This window comes from Panulirus ornatus, chromosome 19 (genome assembly GCF_036320965.1).
Source record: "Panulirus ornatus isolate Po-2019 chromosome 19, ASM3632096v1, whole genome shotgun sequence".
NCBI lineage: Eukaryota > Metazoa > Arthropoda > Malacostraca > Decapoda > Palinuridae > Panulirus > Panulirus ornatus.
The window spans coordinates 14,743,499-14,758,011 of NC_092242.1; the positions used below are offsets into that span (position 1 = coordinate 14,743,499).

General features: G+C 43.3%; 1 protein-coding gene across 2 annotated transcripts in view; it reads left to right on the forward strand.

The window, feature by feature from the left end:
- Positions 1-1,250: 1,250 nt before the first annotated feature.
- LOC139755404 (uncharacterized) overlaps positions 1,251-14,513 on the forward strand; it is a 36,727-nt gene continuing 23,464 nt past the window's right edge. Inside the window, exon 1 of one of the 2 annotated variants that reach the window (XM_071673682.1) lies at positions 1,251-1,372. The gene's annotated coding sequence lies outside the window, so the exon portion shown is untranslated. Of the gene's footprint in view, positions 1,377-14,513 lie in introns of both variants that reach the window. The other variant, XM_071673683.1, reaches the window with a different exon arrangement.

Below are 14,513 nucleotides of genomic sequence, written 5' to 3' on the forward strand. Positions count from 1 at the left end.
GCCATTTCTTTCGTCTGTTTCCTTGCGCTACCTCGCAAACGCGGGAGACAGCGACAAAGTATAAAAAAAAAAAAAAATACATATATATAGTTTTACCTACCAAGTTTACCTTCCGTTTTCTGACATACAAAACCAAGTGAAATATCGCTCATCCTTCCTCACCTCAAAACTTTATACAATATTTCACCAAAGGGAATCCCTTTGATTACGGTCACAGACTGTGACCGTAACAGTGCAGACTATGGTTTACTCATGGTGTTGTATCCTGGTGATATGTAGTTTTTGTATTGTCCTCACACCCATCACCACTCCCGTATGTATGCTGGATTTAACTGCTACCTGAGCAGAGCATTATGTCAAAAGCAATGCCATATTACCATTATATACAGTACAAAACTGTCAACGATTACCATAAATAAATCTGCCATTCCTATTTTTTCGTAAGACTCAGCCGCAGCAAGCCTAGATACACATTCACATACATTTATTGATTAAACAGGTCCAGGTTAACAGGTTGACCAAACGGTGTGGCTCGCCATAAAATGTTTGAATAACAAATATATATTTTTTTTTTTTTTTTTTATACTATCCGTCATTTCCCGCGACAGCGAGGTAGCGTTAAGAACAGAGGACTGGGCCTTTGAGGAAATATCCTCACCTGGCCCTCCTCTCTGTTCCTGCTTTTGGAAAATTAAAAAAAAAAGAAAAAAAAAAACGAGAGGGGAGGATTTCCAGCCCCCCCGCTCCCTTCCCTTTTAGTCGCCTTCTACGACACGCAGGGAATACGTGGGAAGTATTCTTTCTCCCCTATCCCCAGGGATAAAACAAATATATACAATTATGTAATACAACTCGTTACCTGTTCATAAATGTTAAAGAAAAAAATCAATTTATTTTATTCTATCTTATTTTTCCACATTGTCTTTTGGGATCTCTTACTTTGTATGTTATACTAATCTGTAATACTTTTGCGTTTTGCTATTACTTTCATCGCTTATCCCATCCAGTTATGACTGCTGTGAGCCAGCGCCGAACAGCAACTGGAATGTTAAAGATACCAGGAGTCTCTTATTTTTTTGATTTCTCATGTATAGATTTAACAGCAAACTTTTTAAATCATTATTTATGCTTAATCAATTTCATCTCTGTCATTTGTGTAGGTTTAAAATCAGAATTATCTTCGTGAAAAAAAACAAGCAGGGTAAATTGAAGTGTGTGGCAATTGTACCTCAGGTTATAAATAAGCCGCGTGCGAGATGACGGTTAGTTCTCGCACCACCTCAAAAGCTGAGGGTATATTCAGTGCCGCTCCCGTCTCTCGTGGGACGCGGCTGTACCGTCCTTATTTTCGGGAAATATCGTAATTTGAAAGGTTGGTAAGTTTCATATCCCAGAGTTTCCATATAACATAATACAAAAATATTCGTAAGTGCTCTTTAAACGGTATTTAAGTGTCTAAAAGTGCGGAAAAACAGCTGGAGAATTATTTTAAACGAAAAAGGTGGACCTGATAAAAGAATCAACCTTACACATGCTTCACTGCTAAGGAACTTGTATCAGCAGGAGAAAGAGTTGTGGTATAAGTCAGTGTCACATATAAACAAGTGAAGAACAGACCAAAAGTTGCTGTGCTGGTTTATGTCTGCCGAAGTGTCGAAGCTTGAGTTCTGGTTTTATCTTGAAAAACTTTGTCATCGTCTCCTAGACACCAGACTACCAAATTAAAAGGAATGTCTATTTAGTCTCGTATCATTCAATGAAGAAAGGAAAATTAACAGCCACAATGAACAAAATTCCTTCGGTGCGATCAGCATTCATTACAGGTGTCTGTTTCCACCAACCTCCTACCCAGGACCCTGGTATATCCTCTTCCCCTTTAGTGCCGCTCAGTTGGTCGCAATGCGTTGAAGTTTCCCGGAAATCTAAGTGGGAAATTATTTCCAGTGGGACAATCAGATATATCTTAATCAAGCTGAAATGATTTCATGTTTACACATGGTTCACCGTGATTTGTGTGTGTGTGTGTGTGTGTGTGTGGTGTTTCACATTTGTAATAATCAGTCATCCTAATTCTTCCGGCTAGTCATTATTTCATTTTAGAATCTTTTTCACCAAATTCACACGCATTTACACAAGGTGGATTAAGTGCACAAACGTATTTACCCTTTTTGGTAGTCGTTTCGATAAATTAACATTCATTTGTCACCACTGATCCCAACTCAAATCTATATCCAGTTATTGACATACGATCCAATAAAAAATTGAAGCTGACAATGAAAAAAAATCCCATAATACGAACGCCACCTTGAGCGGCTGCTCCCTGGAATCTCCAACCTAAGACGGGTATGTCCCAGAGGAAACGGTAATCCCAGTGGGAAGGCATTGTATTCGTTCTTGCTGACGTCAGACCGGGTATAACAAAAACGTACGAAGCTGAAGCCTCACAGCACGGTCAAGGATGACCCTTAATCCTTCAACTGTCGCAGTCTCGCACACACATATTCACTGGATCCCTTTTGTGCTTTTTTTCTTTTGTAGTAACTCCTGCTGCCTTAAGGTGGTCACACATTCACTGATTTTGAAACTCACCCGATTGTTAAAGGGAGGCACGTTTAAAACCTTTTGTTCTTACGTGTTCCTCGTTACTTTAAAAATTGAAGCTTACTGGAAAGAAACTTCAGTCATTTCATTCTGTGTGAAATACCAATTGTCAAAGGGTGACTTGTATAACTCTTCTTACATGAACACTGTAGACATTTAAAAAAAAAAAGCATTGGTATATTATTGAATCAAATTTTATTTTATTGTTTTTCGGCCTACCCTGCTATGTGCAGTGTTTATGGGTTCGTGATTTGTTCCCACACATAATGAAGTTTGACTATTTATGGGTCTTTACTAGTAATCAATGAGAGATTGAAGTAGGGGAGGTACGTCAGGTGTGTGTGAGTGATGCAAACTGGAGCAGAGCCATACAGGTGAGCCCAGAATACCCAGTTTATGAGCTTCATGATGGTCATGCTCATCCTATTTATGACCGCCATTTTTTTTGTCTCAGGCGTAGACATCGAATGGTATTCTTGTTATCCCCTAAGCACCTGCGATTTGGATACAAGAGTGAAAGTACATCAAGAAGTTCCAGTCACTGGGCAGTGGCTCTAGGGTGTTGGTGTGCTATTGGGGTTCGCAGATAGTGGGCGGTGTCTACCTCGCTGCTGGTGCTGCGGCAAGGTCGCCCGCCACTCCCTCCATGGCTACCTCCGCAGGTCTGACGTCACTTCGCGTGCTTATCGTAAGCGTCTGGGGGCACGTTTGCGGTGGGTTCTGCCCATATATGAGAAGATGGCTTGGGTTGAGACCTTACATGGTTGAGAATATTTCTGGCGAGATGGAAACGAATCTTGACGGAACGAGACGGTTGTGCCCGGTTGTGCTGACTAGGATATCGCGCTTGGATGAAGGCGGTGTCGATGATGGCAGTAGAGGTGAAGGTCCGACAATCATTGTGGCATTCCGTGTCTTAACGGGGTTGTCACTTCCGGCTGTCTTTCCCTCCTCGGAACGGAATGTTTTCAGGAGTCCTCACCAGCCGCTCATCATGTTTTGTCTCGAAGTCAGACTAGATTGCTACAATCAACCAGCGTAGCACTTTTGAGTACTGACCATAATTATGGTGTTAAAGGTGCGGGGTCCGCTTGTCCCACACGGAAGAAGTCATCACAAAGGCTCCATTGTGTACCTTGATTCTTTACTGTGGAACACTTTTACCCAATCCACAAGGACAATTGGTTGGCATCTACTGTCATTACATACTGTTAAGAAATTATAGTTCTTAATCAGAACCCTGTAAAAGGCATTTATTTCTAATAGTTACTAATTTTGTGTGCCGGGGAAAGAGTTTAACATTTGTTTCCCCCTTCTGTTAACCTTGTATATAAGTATACCGTGTCTTTACTCCTGCCACACACTCCACCCTAAGTCAGCTCGGTATGACGCAAACCGAACTGAAAGATTGTGTAAATACATTATTATACATAGTGATTTATTTATGAATTTAATATAGATGTTTACTGCTGTGTATTATTAATGCACATTCGTATTTCAGATAGTATTTCTGAATATTGATAGATGCAGTGTGAACTTCATATGATCATTTGTAAGAGATCCCGCTACTGTCATCTTGGTTTTGTATTTTCATGGAGATATTGGCTGGTAGAAAATTCAAAACTACGGAAGAGGATGGATGTGCTGGAAATTAAATGTCGGGGGGCAATGTGTGGTAGGAGGAGGGTCGATCGAGGAAAGGAGTGACAGGGGTAAGAGGGGTGTGTCAGTACGCAGTGTGTTTCGGAGAGCTGAACAAGTTATATTGATGTGGTTTGATCATATGGAAAAGATGGATGAGAGATTAAGCGGACATGCATATCAACAGTAAAGGGAGCAAAGAGGAGAGGAAGACTAGGAACGAGATGAAAGGATGGAAAAAAGATGTCATGAATTATCGGGGCGTGAACATGCAGACGGGTGTGAAGTGTGCATGAGATGATATCAGTGGGCTAAACCAGGGCATATGAAGGGGTCAGAAACACTGCCTTTTTTGTAGGATATGTGAACTGTTGACGCTATTTAGTCTCCACATCTCTGACAATATAAAGTACCATGAATGACCCAGACTTGAATACTAAGTTGGCAAGTTAGTGCTTAAGGATTAATCCAAGAGTCGGTAAAGTAGGTTTTCCACACCACTGTATGAACCTGTCCTCTTGCTATCTGTAGTATTCCCTCCATTGGTAAGTGAAGTAAACTGACCTGACCAGTACTGTACAGAGTGCACACCTTCCTGACCTGACTGGGGCTCAGCAGAGTGTATGCCCTCCTTACCTGACCTTACCAGTGTTGCACTAAGCGTACGCCCCCTGACCTGACCTGACCAGGGCTGTACTGAGTGTATTGTATTCTACTGAGCGTCCCTAGTCCTTCAGAACAAGACTGACTTGGGCTACGTGTTACGCCGCATAACCTCCACTAACCTGAATTTGGGTTGCCAAGTGTGACTCTACCGGCCTTAGACTGCAGCCGCGTCGTCAGGGTTGGCTGGCTGGACTCTGGTCAGTCCGGTCTGGTCTGTGGTACGACGCTACCTCAGACACTGATCTGTTACAGTGGGCGCCGGATGTGTCACATTCTTTCACTGTACATGAGTGTTCAGGAATACGTGATACGAGCAGTTATCACTAGCTATACAAAGATTTTAATCTTTTTCCTCTCCTCTGCGATAGACCTCATTCCCTTGCCTTCCATTCTGTAAATTCATTTTGATGAAGTGGGGGTGTTGTGGGCAACTAGTAACAACGATAGAATCCATGGCTACTGTGGCTCATGCAGTTGCTAGACGTCGCTTATATAATCCATACTAAACACAACAGTGTCCCACAATAATCTGATGGGAGTAAATACAACCTTCCTGTCACACGTTGTTCACGTGGAAGGTAGCATTTAGCGCATTTTTTTCTTTCGGTGAAAATAGCACTGTATGCTACCTTCACAATGGTATAAGCAAATTTGCCCAATTTCTTTAACGATCATTGAAAATAATAATTCCGTCAAACAAAAGATAATCATGAAAGCTCTGAGGTTCCTTATACGAATCACAATATGAGGAAGAGAGCTTACTGTGAACCCGCGAAAGGAAATACACTTTTTTAGACGTAGAGGGGGAAAAAAAAACTATACAGCCTTCATGTCGAAGAGAATCATTTCTTCAAGCGTTGCCCTTCAGCTAGACCGCGCGTTTATGGGTGGCTCCTGGACAGAGGGAAGGAGGTAGGGGGCCGCAGCAACTTAACCCACTAACTATGAATTCTGTTGAGCTGCGAAGGGTAAATGAAGGAATGGACTTGGGTGTAACAGTATCTTATGACATGAAGCCAAGTAGATAGTGTACATAAACTAAAAAAAAGCGAATACGTTCTTGGTTTCATATTTACAGCATTTGAATATTAAATAAAAAAAACTAATCCTTTTTGTGCAATTCACTAGTACGTCCCCATCTTGAATATTGCGCTCAGTTTTATTCACTTTATTTGAATAAAACAGCGTAAAGGGAATGGAAGGAATGCAGCAGCGAGCAACCAAAATGATTCCTGGACTAGGATACAAATTCTATGAAAGCCAACCAACCGACTTAGAAAACACAGGGTTAAGGGATAACTTTTCAAGTATTCAAAATAGACAAACGTTTTGATAATCTCGATCTAAGATGCTACTTAATACACAGTCACAGTACTCAGCTGTGAACTCGGTTGTGTTCTCACGATGGCAACTGGTTTCGTTAATCTCCCTATTTTTCAGTTCTCTTGATGATTTATTGTCATTATTTTGCCTTCGTCGTCTTAATCCACATGTAAATCTTTTTCACCATAAAAACCTTGGCGTCAGTTGAAAAGTTCTGCAGAAAGGATTTAATGGATTGTTCTGTATCAAGTCTTATTTCGCGCCAATCTAGCATTCAATATGACCGCCACGGAACAAAACAGCCTGTCTGATTCTGCTGAAATTTATTAACGACATCTTTCGTTCTACAACTACCATGCGGTTTGCATTAAAAACTTAACCGAAATGATTACTGGATGATCGTGTATGAATCGCCCTCAGTTGTTGCCGATGTGACATCCAGCGTGACGGACACGGATTGTCGGAACGGAGCCCTGAGACCAAACTTGCTGACTTCATTTAATTGGCCATTTATTGTCAGGTGAGCGATACAGGCTTACCTGAACCTCTGGTTTCTTTCTCTCTCGTATTCTTTTTGTTGATTACGTTCCTTACGGTTTTTTACTTATTTTATCTCATTATTTTTCCAACCACTATACTCTCTCTCTCTCTCTCTCTCTCTCTCTCTCTCTCTCTCTCTCTCTCTCTCTCTCTCTCTCTGACAACGGAGATTTTGACAGACCGGAGAGTTGGGGGCGGAAGTGGTATGTTATTCTCCTCATCCGTTCGTACCTTTGGCCCTGCCATTAAGTAACGGTACCTTCCGTTCGCTTTGTCAACCCTCCCAGGTCTTCTAGCCCGTTAAAACACGGCGGTACGGCCCTTGAGCACGACGGCAGGACGTTAGAGAACGGCGTATGACGATTATCCACGGCAGTATGTCGCACTGGGCACACGATCCATGAGCACGGTCGTGCCTCCCGTAGTGCTCAGAGCACTGCCGTCGTGCTGAAAGCCCAACCGTCTTGCTTCAGAGCCCAACCGTCGTGCTCAGAGCCTAACCGTCGTGCTCAGAGCACAACCTTCGTGCTCAGAGCACAACCTTCATGCTCAGAGCCCTAGCTTCGTGCTTAGTCCTAACGTCGTGTTTAAGGTGCTGAAATATCTTTTCCAGTAAGTCTTCAGACAAAGGCAGATATTTGTTCAGAAACTGTACACTTAACAATGAAACTGATATATTTGATATTGACTGATGTCATTGTTGTTGGGTGGCCTTGATACCTCTCTCTCTCTCTCTCTCTCTCTCTCTCTCTCTCTCTCTCTCTCTCTCTCTCTCTCTCTCTCTCTCTATCTATCTATCTATCTATCTATCTATCTATCTATCTATCTTGTTACTGGAAAAGAGGAATGAAATCTATACAGGAGGAAGACGGCGATAGTTAGACCAAGAGTTATTATGACAAAAAGGTACACATAGGTACCATGATTTAAAATGGTTAAGAAGTATAGGTGGGTACGGTACGAGACACCAGAAGGGAAACGAGTAGAGTGTCATCCCAGAAGGGAGACAGAACAAGACCCCAGAGGGAAGGCACAGATAACGAGACACCAGAGGGGAGGCGTTGATAACAGGAGACCCTCGCTATAAAGGAGACGTTGATAACGAGACTCCAGAAGGGAGTCACTATCAGATAACAGGAGACCCCCCAGAGAATGTAGAGTTCCAAAAGGGGGAAACATTAAGGAATACGAGACCTTAGAGGGGGTTACTGTGAGACCCCCAGTGGAGAGACGCTGAGAATATGAGACCCCAGAGGGGGAGAGTGAGAGTATGAGACTACAGATGTTGGGTAGGGAGGGTATCACATCCCAGTAGGGGAGAGGAGGAGTCGGAAACCGCAGGAAAAGAGAGAGTGGGAGGCAAGAAGAAAGAGAGAAGAGGGAAGCGACAGCTCGAATTTCGGTAGTGTTCCCAGTGTGGGCAAGGAAGGGAGGGATGACAATCTTCTCTGCCAGTTCCCCATTAGGTGCAGTAACTGTGTCCGTCACGTTCGTCATCACTCTAAGTTGTGACAGACGTGTCCGTCACATGCACCAAGTACCTTGGGAGTTTAATAGACAGGTCTTTGTCCGTCCGTCTGTCTGTCGTAAGTCATGGTACCTTGTGGTGTAACAGACACGTGTGTGTTTCAGTCACAAGCATCAGTGCCTTGGGGGAGTAACACAGGTGTGTGTCTGTGTCTGTTTGCCTGTCACAATTAACAGTACCTTAAGAGTGTAACAGACAGGTGTGTGTGTGTGTGTGTCACAAAACTCATTATCAAAGGGTTGTAACAGAAAGAGGTGTGCAAGAAACAGGTGTCCAGTATGATAGAAAGGAATACAGACAGCTGCTGACTAGTGCGTCCTTTCAGTGTTGTTTGTATCAGAGGAAAAGATTGCATGCACAAGAGATAAGTGGGAGGAAAGTGGAAAATTGGAATATTAAAGACGGGATATAACACAGATAGAGATGGCAGAGAGTAGAAAGAGTGGGGTAGACGTTCCTAATGAATCTAACATGCCACTTGGGGTCTGACTCTGGCCAACACGGAAGGAGTGGGTCTGCCTACGGCTAGGGCAGGGGCGGCGAATGTCATGCACGTGACTACCGGGATCTTTGTGTCGCCCGGGGCGTCTGTTGGGGGGAATAGGGGGAGTTGGTGGCGGCGGTGGTGAGGCTGGTGGTGGAGGTGATTAGTGAGGGGTAGGAGTGTCACAGATGAGGTAATGCAGATGATGATGTGTGTGTGTTTGTGTATTTACGCCACGAGAGAAGTACTCCATGGGATACGCCATTACAATTACGCAAAGCGCTCTCCAGTACATCAACCGTCGAATCACACAGTATCTTCCAGCCTTCTAAACACCTCCGTCTTACCGACCCCCGTGATCAATCATGACTCGTTGTTCTGTACTTCGTTACGTGTTGATGTCAGCTGCATGATTTATCTCGTATGTCATCAACGAACGCGTTGATGACAGTCTCATCTAATCTACTCGTCCAGTTTTTATCTATTTACTGTCTTACTTCGTTACTAAGAAAGCTGTAGGTTTGTCTGATGAGAACAAATGTAATATAATTTAAAGAAATTCACTCATCTGTCGTCCGGTTGTTTACTCGGTTCATGTTTTCCTTGAACAATGGTCTCCAGTCTAGAGGCGCGTGTCTGGTAGTATATTAATGGCCAACTGTTTTCTTATTTACTCTCGGTGAATTCACCAGTCCTTTGTTCATAATCATGAACAGTTTCGCGTCTCTATAGCGTATGATTTTGCTTTCCGTATCTACTATGTAAAGAGGATTTAAAACGTTTGAGTTGTAGATGTTTATCCAACCATTAACACGGATGTGTGTGTGTGTGTGTGTGTTGTTTCGTGAGTCTTTCGTGAGCCAAGGATGCTGGAATGAGGCAGTCATATAACCCGAGAAGTAGGTCAGTCATCTCAGACAAACCACAAGAGCCACAATGACTGAGGTATTTTGCAATACGGACTTTTATATTGTCTTGTAGCCTGTGTGGGGACCGAAGGAGGAGGGGAGCGCAAAGGTGGTACCAGGGGGTGACTAGCGAAATCTGTGACCTTCTTTACCTGAAGACCAAAGTATTTTATGTACCGTTTTGTGTCAGTTGTTTATATTACTATTATTATTATTATTATTATTATTATTATTTTAATTATCGTTATCATTATTAGTTATTATTATTAATCATTATTATATTATTATTATTATTATTATTATTATTATTATTATTATTATTATTATCCCTGGGGATAGGGGAGAAAGAATACTTCCCACGTATTCCCTGCGTGTCGTAGAAGGCGACTAAAAGGGAAGGGAGCGGGGGGCTGGAAATCCTCCCCTCTCGTTTTTTTTTTTTTTTTTTTTTTTTTTTTTCCAAAAGAAGGAACAGAGAAGGGGGCCAGGTGAGGATATTCCCTCAAAGGCCCAGTCCTCTGTTCTTAGCGCTACCTCGCTAATGCGGGAAATGGCGAATAGTATGAAAAAAAAAAAAAAAAATTATTATTATTATTATAATATAACCACTGGTGGTGACCCTGCATGTATTAAAGGTAATTAATATACGACAAATAAATACATTTCTGATGTTGGGAAAAACCCAATACGTCATTCAAAACGAACACATATCGATAATGCATATGATTCATGATCATGATTACGATGATGCAATTATGATTCTCAGTACATTTGAATCATTCGTGATTAATGCATTAAAATAAAGTATTTCTGAAATATCCTAAAACGCTCAATGTACGTAGGTGTGTACGGTAGTGTGTGTGTGTGTGTGTGTGTGTGAGTTACCTCGTTGACAGATGTCAACCAGCTGCACCGCTGGTGGTCAGGTTCCACGAGAAGACGGGTAGGGGAGGTGGTGGATGTGCTGTTGGATGACGGTGTGGTGACAGACGGAAGGCCGAGTGAGTGTTTGTAAAGGAGGTGAGGGAGGAACGGATCGTCCAGGGAGGGGATGATGGTGTTGATGCGAGGGTGCAGCGCTTTCACTCCTCCCTCGTCATCCTGCACACATGATGACCTCACCTCCCGCTCTTACTACGGGATACGGCACAGTAACACTTACAGGGGGAGGCTGTGAGGTCTGCCTCCCACGCGCCCTTTCACCTGCCCATCTCTCTCTCTCTCTCTCTCTCTCTCTCTCTCTCTCTCTCTCTCCCCTCATGCTACACTACCTCCATCCTAGTCCTACACTGTTGTTCCCAATCCTACACTACCTCCTGCCAGTCATATACCATCTAATCTTACACTACCTCATCCCACTCCTAGACAACTCTTCCCAGTTCCACACTACACCGCCCTCCCAGTCATGCGCTACCTCCTCTTAATCATAGGTTGCTTCCTCCCAATCCTACACCACTCTTCCTAGTCCTACAATTTCCCCTTCCCATTCCGACTCTACCTCCTCTTAGTTCTGCAATATATCCAGCCCCCACTCTCCCAGCGCTGCCTCTCCTCCCAAGTCCCACCCGCCTCTCCCACCTCCACCACTGCCACTGTGGCAAATATTTATCACAAGAATAACTAGGATAGGATTCTTGGGCGTGTGTTTTGACGTCACCACCGTTTGTTCGCCCCCCCCCCCCTCCCACTCTCCCTTCATCAAGGTTCACCCGTGCCGACGTAGAATACTTTCCTCCTTATGTGTCAGCTGTGTTGATGTATTTAGTAGGGCGACTGTCGTAACGCTGTAGGAAGGAAAGGGTGTGAGACTGGTATACAGTCGTTACGTTAATTTCCATTGGCCTACGGGATATAATAAGTCAGAGTAAACGTCAATATGTAGGTTAGATATTGCTCAAATTATTACTGCTTGTCGTAAGGGGTTTTACAGTTACGTTAGTAAGCAGAGGGTTGTTAACCATTCAGTTGGTTTGATCATGACGGCACGACCCTTGCGTATGATGGCTTAGCCATTGACCTGACCCTGACTGGTCGTAACGTCGTGCTCAAGTGTCGTAGACCGTCATGTTCAAGGAATCGTACACTCGTAGAGTCTTTATATATATATATATATATATATATATATATATATATATATATATATATATATATATATATAATATATATATATACATTATATAATTTTTTCCTTCATACTATTCGCCATTTCCCGCGTTAGCGAGGTAGCGATAAGAATAGAGGACTGAGCCTTTGAGGGAATATCCTCACCTGCCCCCTTCTATGTTCAATCTTTTGGAAAATTGAAAAAAAATAAATGAGAGGGGAGGATTTCCAGCCCCCCGCTCCCTCCCCTTTTAGTCGCCTTCTACGACACGCAGGGAATACGTGGGAAGTATTTTTTCTCCCCTATCCCCAGGGATATATATATCAGTCATCAGCTTCTGCAGTTTCACTCAGAAGGTATCTGAGGGACAGGAGCGGGCGGCAGGAAATCCTCCCTTCCAGTATTACTTTCCAAAAGAAGGAAAAGAGCAAGGAGCCAAGAAAGGAATTTTCCCTCTAAGACTCTGTCATCTGTTTTTGACACAACCTCGCTCACGCCAGAAATGGCAAGCATGTATAATATAATGTATTTAAGTACAGAAGGAGCGAGTTTACACAACATGCAGGTAAAACCACAAGAAAACGGAAAATAAGAATGAGTCCAGCGCTTTCGTGTATTGACATCGTCAGTCATGACGGCGTCATTATGCGAAAGCGCTTGACACTTCGTACTTTAGGTTTCCTCTAACAACGCCATCGGGTTCAGATTAATCATACACAAGTTGATGGGATGGGTAATTCACTCTATTGGTTTAGCATTATGATGGCTAAAGATGTATTATGATGGTTAAAGATATACATATATTTAAGAAAAGGGCGAAAATCATTGTCGTTACTTAGCAAGATTAGTAAGATAATATTCGGGCGAGAGAACCGAAAGGGGGCGAGGGGCGGGGGAGGAGTACATGTAGGTAGCTACTTCCTGGAAGGGCAGGTACGGCGGGTGGAGGGAGGGTGTCATGGCAGGTATAGATGGTGGAAGGAGGGTGTCATTACCTCATGATGAAGCAGGTTATCATTCTCCCAGCGTGTGGTGGACATCGCTTGTTGCCTCGATACTGCAATATGTACCTTACCTATAACTTTAAGAAACGGTGCTTTACGTTCGACCATCACTGTAGGTCTGATGATTATTGTTGATAGGTCGAGTTAGGCGGTTTTCTTGTTCCTTCTGCTGTGTAATGTGTTCATGATTTCCTTCGTAGATGTCAAACTCTTTCACTCCACGTGTGATGGCCCTCATATCTAACACAGTGACCTACTTGGATTCTGCAACCTCACACACACACACACATACACACACACACGCGCGCGCGCGCATGATTGAAACACGTCTCCAGAACGAGAGATGACCAGCAGACCGACCGACCGACCAAGGGCGCCACGTTTCATCATCGTAAATCTAATTGGACGCGTAACGTTTCGTCGCCTGTCGCACCGCGAATGAGAGAGAAATAACGACCGTCATGTCTGTTGGTAATGCGTGTGGAAGAGACGTGACGCCACAGAGGGGAGTCCCGATGGCACGTAAACATTATATTTGTTCGTTGACGTCAATAAGGATAGTATTTATTCATTTATATATATTTTTTTGGGGGGAGGATAGTCACATTAATTTTTTTTCTATTATGGACTATCAATTGACGGTGGGGAGCTTCACTGGTGTGCAGGATAAAAGCTACGGCAATTCAAGAAACGCTACTGTGTACTGTTCTTGATCACCCGGCCATCAGAAAGACGTCGGACCAAGTCTGAAATTTTCACACGAAAGTAAACGAGGGACGCAAGAGCGAGGGACGGGTTCGACGAATGTGGGAAGATCGGAAGAAGCCTGTGTGTGTGTGTGTGTGTGTGTGTGTGTGTGTTTACTAGTTGTGAGTTACGGGGAGAAAGTTGTACATTCGTGTTGCCCGTCTTCTTAACCTTGTGTATAGTTAACTATGTCTTTCTTACGTGTGCACGCACACACACACACTCTCAAGTGTGTGTGCGTGTAAATATTCGGCAGGACCATGAAACGCTGGTAAACTAGAATTCTCGGAGTTGCCCCGAGGTAATGAAGAAAAGTCGATGGGAAATGTTTTGTGTGCGTGTAATTACTTATTTGTGCTGTACGGGGAAGGATTTAACCCCCCCCCCCCCGTCTTTTGAACTTAAACTTTACTACCATACAACACCGTTAACTTCTGTATGCTGTCAGGATGTACAGTATGCTCATTCACTAGTCCACTCTTCCATTCGTCCACTCTTATACTGTGTGTGTGTGTGTTGGAAGTTGAAGTGTCTTGCAGAGTCTGAGCACGTCTTGGCTGGCGAGTCCGACGATGACGTGATCAACAGCCAAGGTGATAATGGCCTTGCGTTCGTGTACCTGACAGGCTGGGTCGTTCTGGTAATGACATGGGAGGCGAGCTCGTAGGGGAAAGGCCTCGAAGTGAAGGCGGATGTTATGATGTCACATTTATGTGTTATGATGACGTATACATGAAATCATTAGGACCTAAGGCTTACTCTCGTGTGCCAGTCAAACATGGGTAGGGATGAGTAGTGTAAATTTTCAAAATGGACAAAATTATAATAGTGAAATAAATTCATGAAACCTCATATTTATTTTAAATCTAGGAAAATATATAAATTCTGACTGAACACGCCGTCTCTTTGTTGGTTCTTACGGTGACGATGGCTTCGAGAGATGAATGTCAGCTGTTTTTATATTCGC